Raw genomic sequence first — 6601 nt, 5'->3', positions numbered from 1 at the left:
GCACACGTGTCTTAAGGACAATATCCCCATGGCCTGGCTTCACAGACCTGTGATCTCCTGAGATGTATCTGTACAGGGGAAGCATGAACCACTTAGGCGGGCAACGTGTGACCAACCTCTGTTCACTTGGACTTCTACATTGCAGGATCTGAGTGAAGTCTGCATGTCTTAGCAGGGCCATGGGGGTTAGTGGTGCTGGTCAAAGACAAAGGAAAAAAGGGAATGTACTCAACAGCATTGAACAAAGCATTGGCACCATCTGGAAAATGAGACTTTATTCCTTTTTCATTATTACATTTACAGACATTTTTGTTTTAAGCATTTCTTTTTGTAAGGTTTTCCTGTGTATTAGTTTTCCCATTTTTTCTCTTTCTCCTTCTTTCCCATCCTGCTTTTTCCTTTCAAAAGAAAAATTGAAATAAAAAGAAAGAAAGGAAAAAACTACCCACTTTTTTTAAAAGGCTTTTTTTTTTTTCAAACTTTGAAAAATGGTATCTTTGAAAGTAGCTCCACTGTATTTGAATAAGAAATGACAAAATATTGCAATGTATCCAGGAAATGGGTTGAGTGTTTCAGCACTGTATATAGGCACACTTATCTACTGATTGCATTGTCTCTTTCGTAGGAAGGATTCAGTGTCCACGTCTCTGATTTCTCATTTCTCGTGATACAGAAACTCACCCACATGTTTCTTCTTGAGCCTACAGTCATAAAATACAGAGGAAATCTGGTGAGTGTAATTTAGGCCAATCTCAGATTTGCATACCTTTCCATATGTTAAAGCTCATAAGCATGAGCAATTCTTCAAGGCACTTCTCAAAATCCTGAGTGAAGTTTAACACTTGGTAGTGGGGAAATCTTGATGCAGGATGACTTTGCAAATGCATGTGTTGTGGCTTCTTTTCTCTGTGTTTGAAGGTAGGTTGGTGCTCTTCTGCAGCTTTCATGGCTCCATCAGGTCTGTAGTGTCATCATCAAGAGATCAACATTTTCATGGGGAACGACTCAACTCCCCCCCCCCCCCAAAAAAAAAAAAAATAGAAAAAGAATGGAAAAAGAAAAAAATGTTGAGACTGGCTTGAACATGAAGCTGTTTTCACTCTTGACTTATTTTTCTTTGCATCCTCATTTCTGAGCCGTTAGGATGCACTCAGGCATGTCTGCAAGTTTTCACCACAACCAGAGGAGCTGGAAACAGGTTCACTGTAAATTAAAAAAAACAGATGCTCAGGTTTTCAGGTGCTCTGGGTATCTGAAAGGCTCGGGCTTACAAGAATTAAATGCAAATCTGTTCAAACTGCCTTGTGATGACCCCCAAGGGCTGGCACCTGCAGGGGCTGGAAGCAGCTCTTCACTAACAACTGTCTTCTTTCTCCCCTTTCCAGGACTGAACGGAGACATTGTGGTAACTCAGACCCCTGCTTCCCTGGCAGTGTCCCCAGGGGAGACAGTCACCATTCGGTGCAAACCTTCCAGCCCCGTCGGCAATGAAATGAACTTTTACCTGTTCAGAGGAGGAGCAAGACCCCGGCTCATGATCCACCATGCAACCAGCCGCATCCCCGGAGTCCCCGAGAGGTTCAACGGCACACACAGCAGCACTGATGTCACCTTCACCATTCGCGGGGTGCAGATGGAAGACGCAGGCAACTACTACTGCGGGCAGGACTACAGCTTCCCTCTCACAGTGTTACACTTCAGCACAAAAACCTCTTCCTTCACACAGGGCTGGAACAGACAGCAGGACACAGCAGCTGTGCCTGACCCAGACCCAGACGTTTGGTACTTGAGAGGAGCTCTGGAAAGGAAACACGACTGGGCTGCTCTAAATTGGATTCAGTGCTAGAAAGGAGTCCAAAAGCGTGAAGGCCCCAAAGCCCTGGCGAGTCCCAGGAAATCTGTCTGCTAACTGCAGGACTTTTGAATCAGGTTCAGACAATCCCTCCTCCAGTGATGAAGCAATGACAAAGCCAACATCCTCGTATCATTGTGCGAGGGTGGAGCTAGTGCAAACCCCATCACAAGTCAAAGACCATAACACAACCTGGGTTTCTTTTCAGTGCTAAGTTACAGTGCAGCATGTGTGATCCAACCAGGGATCATCTCCACTGCACGGGGAGGGAATTTGGCATGCCACCAAAGCAATAAGCCCTTCCTTGAGGGTCCAGATGTGCACAGGTGGCTGCTGTCTCTCAGCTCACACCTCCTTTCCACCTGCACACTCAAAGCAGCAGACTATGTTCAGCACTGTCTGAGAGGTGCAGCCCATTCAGACACCGCCCCTCTTTACAGTTACAAATCTTGGCCATGTATGGGGAGAAATGACACCCACATTATTGACCTGAGTGACAGGAAGGTCTATGGTGCACCCCATGGGGATGGAAAGAAGAGAGACCTTGGTGGAGAAGGAACCCACCAAATAGGAAGAAGAGGGAGCAGACAGTGAGGTAGGAGGAAACCCATTGCGGGATGCACTTAGGAGAGACAGCAGAGGATGGGATCAAAAGAAAAGTGGCTGCTGATACAATCAGTAGCTGCTCCAAGCTCCAGGAGCTGTGTGTGTTACTCCTAGTGGTATAAACAGCCCCAAAACATCATGGGTGTTACCATGACCCTTTCACTGTACAAAATCACTGTCAAACAAGGGCTTTGAGTAGCCAGCCAGCCTATTCCCTTGGTAGACATCACCAACAAAAATCAACAGACTTGTTATAGATACAGGGAGCAAAGGAGGGTAACAGTGAGATCGCTAACATTTTTAAGTGTAACTAAGACTTTCATTCTAATGATATCCTTTATTCATTTTATCTTTAGCGCCAAAGAGATGTCATAATCAATGCACCCTGCCTGATGGTCTTTCAGGTGGCATTTACAGTGGTGACAATGGTCCCTTTGGAGCAAGATGGGCAGCAGCTGGCTGGGACGGTCCACAGAGATTGCCATGTTGCTGTTGGCACAGTCTGCTCCTGCTTTCTCTGAGACAAGTGTACACAAAAGAGCTGGAGCGGAGCAGCAGGGAGAGCACATTCAATCTGTCTCTGATGCTGGCTCCTAGTTGCAACGTCCCTGCTAGAGAAAGACATGGCACAGTCTCTCCACCACAGTGAGACCCAGCAAACCCCCATGGCTTCAGACTGGTTAGGACTTTATTCTGAGCTGTGTTTCTGGTAATGGGCTTGCAGAAGTTCTGGCAGAGCTGCAGACCTGGTCCCAAGACAGAACGGACAAGCAGAGAAGCACATTGCAGCAGGTTAAAAGGTGAGGGAGAATTACTGCATATCCAATGCTCTGTGATAACCACTCCTGCGCTGTGCCAGCTCCTATCCCGCAGAAAGCGGAGGCAGAAGAGTGGTATGTGACCCGGCATTGCACTGGATTCTCATTGACCCCCGTGTAGATGAGCAGTGACCACACTGAAGGCAATGGGGTTGTAGGATGTCTTGTCCCAAGGACTATTGCTCCCCTGCCAAGCTTCACAGTGACCCAGAGCAGTACACAGCCCCCAGCCTCCACCTCGGGTGTGTGAGCACTGCTTCATGTGCACACACCACAGCTGTCAGCATCTCCACCGCCCCTGACACAGGGTTCAGTGTTGTGTGCCGGCGTCCAGGGCTTCTCGCAACAAGAGCCTTCTGCTCATCTCCTGCTTGCTCCCACCACAGCACCACTTCTCTGGTGTACACTTTTACCATCCGCTGTGCAGAAGATGGGGATGCTGGAGATTAGTACTGTGGGTAGAGCTGGAATTGCCCCCTCTCAGTAGTATAGCCCAATGCAAAAATCTTTTGTATGGAGCCTGCCCAGCAAGAGACCAGGGAGCTGCACTCCTTCCCAGGTGGAACAGGGTCCTCTGGAGGTGCACAGGACTTCCCATGCCCTTCGTGGGAGAGCTGCCTGCCTGCCAGGGGAAACAGAGTCGCTGTCCTGAGCTCAATATGGCCTTTGAGGCTGAGAGCAGGGCTCAGGGCACCATCCGACTGTGCTGCACACCTCCTCTAGCTGATCATCTGCTAGTCCAGGGCCTAGAAATGGCCTGGCTCTCCAAATATCAGATCTCTAAAGCTCTTATGAAAAAAATAACTTGCCTCCAGATGTGTGTCTATTAGTGCCTTACACCACATCAGTCATCCCCAGCCCAGGATAGAGGCTGAGAGGTGGCTGGGTTTCAGTGCGCGTGCACTTCCCCATGGAGGAAATCCTGAGCATGAACAGTATTCTAAGAGTGAAAAAGGTAATAAGGGATAATAAAGAGAAACACAGTGGTTAGTCTACTGGCTACTTTCTGGCCAGTAGAGACCAGCATCTGAGGGCTAATGCTCTCTGAGAGAGAATCTGGGATTGCAATCAGAGTGCCTGATGCAAGAGACGCTGTAGGCAGAGCCAGTCTTAGGAGCAGGTGATTGTGGGCAACTGCTAAGGGCACAGTGTCCAGGGGGTGACACATATACCACAAGTGGCAGGCAGTTGCTTGGGGCCCCACAGGACACCAGGGTGGGGAGGAGGAAGCCTTGGTGGTGCAGGGCAGGCTGCCTGGGATTTGACACGTGGAGGTGGCAGCAGCACCTGTCCCCACTGGAGGGGGGTGGGCAGGGTAGGGTGGAGCGGTGGATGCAGGGAAAGGCTGTGGCCAAGTCTTGTATGCATGTGGCCGGTTGCGTGTCAGGCCCTGGACGAGCCCCGTGGCAGATGCAAGGCACCAAAGCCCCCGTGCCAGCACTTGCCAGCCATTCGTTGCAGACTCCTTGTCCCTCTGTTTTGGCTCCATGGGGCTGCAGCTCGCAGTATCTGACACAGGCAGACACGCTGCCCAGCTGCCCGGCTCATTGGACGGAGCCCCTCCGCAGAAGGGCAGCAGCACCCGGGAGGGGAGAGAGCCGGGGGGTGGACACAAATAGGGGTGCCGGGGTGGGGCGCCAAATTCAAGTTCACCCGAAGGCACCATTTTCCATGAGGCCGGCTCTGACTGTAAGAATCCTCTGCCAAAATCAGACCTGAGATGACACATGGCCAAGAAACCCATAATAGATTGCTATACTGATCCACTCCTGTCCAAAAAAATCAGCTGGCATTTCCTCTTTGTTTTGAGCAGCTACGGGCTTCTCACTTGGCCTTGTGCAGTCCCATTTTCAAGCTCTGTAAGTGAAGGCTGCATTTGAAACAGATGTAAGCAAAATAAGGTATTAGGTGCCATGCACCCACACAGCACCCCTGGGCCATCCACCCCCCAGCAGCTCCTATCACGTACATGCCCTCCTTTTTCTGTCAACCAGGGGACTCGATTTGCCAGGTGCTGAGCAGGAAATGAAGCCTTAGTGACATGCTCAATTGAAGAAGGACCTGGCAGGGTGGTAACTGATACCAGAACATACTTTAAACCATACAGAACATTCACTCTGAACAACCACTGCTCTGTTATGGGCACTCCAAGAATTGAGGTTTTCATTAATATATTGGCATTTGTAGACTTCTTTTGGTATTATTGAAATCCATGAGAGTCTTAACATTGGCCTCAGTAGGAGCTAGTCCTTCTGGAGCTATGAATGGGATGAAGCATGCACAGGCTGAGATAATGTGCCTCTGCACCAGGAGGTGCTGTGCTCCCCACTGTCATAGCACTGGACCCTTCAGAAAAGGTCTTGGTAAAAACCAAGCCCAATCTAAAGCCCCATTAGCATTATGCCATTCAGTTCCCAGATCAGTGGTTAGGACCTGCTGGACATTTTCTTGTCTCTAAAGGATCAAGATGCTGTCTTGGACACACTCTGCATGCTCCGCTTGCAATAACTGATTCTGTTTGGAAAGTGTAATCCTCTGCACCTGCAAGTTGCATCTTTCTGCTTAAAATTGGAAGGTCCCATATTCCTGTTGCTGCATCTAGCTGCACTGAAAAACCTTCTGTAACCTTCAGTGAACCTTTCCATATACACAGTGTTTAAAACCTCAGAGTCAACAATCTGCTGCTGTGTAGATGAGAGCCTGCCTCCCATTAAAGCTATGTATCCCTGAAGAACAGTAGAGTGACCTGCAGCTGTTTCCTCTCGACAATGCAGCCAAGAAGGGACAGGAAGCCTCAAGCATCATTGAACTCAGTCTCGTATTTGCATATTGGCCTATACTGGCAATTAAAAGATGCAGGATTGCAGGGATGCAGCATTATAAGCTCCTGCCACATAATACTAAGATTTGGAAGCACCCCAAGTAAAGAAGCACCATGATGTTATGGATGCAGCTGAACTGGCTCCTCTGATGCTGGTGACTACTACTGTGAGCAGCACTATAGCAGCCCTCTCACGGTGATACACTGCGGTACAAAAGCCTCCTTTGTGTTGCAGCAACCAGAGCATGCAGCAGAATGAAGCAGGGAGGCTGTTTCTGACACAACATGCTTGGAAAAATTAGAAAGAACAGTCCTTGTAATGGGACTGGTTAATCTCAGCTTGTTTGATTCATTGATTTTAAGTTTGTTTTTGCAAAATTACTTTCCAGTGGAAAAGCCTCACACACACATACATACACACACACACACATACCCAAAGGTGCTAAATTATTGTCAGGAAGCTCCTCAGTGGAGAAGACACCTGCATCAGTACTCTCCATTTGA

The sequence above is a fragment of the Alligator sinensis genome, unplaced genomic scaffold (genome assembly GCF_000455745.1).
Source record: "Alligator sinensis unplaced genomic scaffold, ASM45574v1 scaffold23_1, whole genome shotgun sequence".
Classification (NCBI taxonomy): domain Eukaryota; kingdom Metazoa; phylum Chordata; order Crocodylia; family Alligatoridae; genus Alligator; species Alligator sinensis.
The sequence above is the reverse complement of the archived record's forward strand: the minus strand, read 5'-3'. Positions refer to the sequence as shown.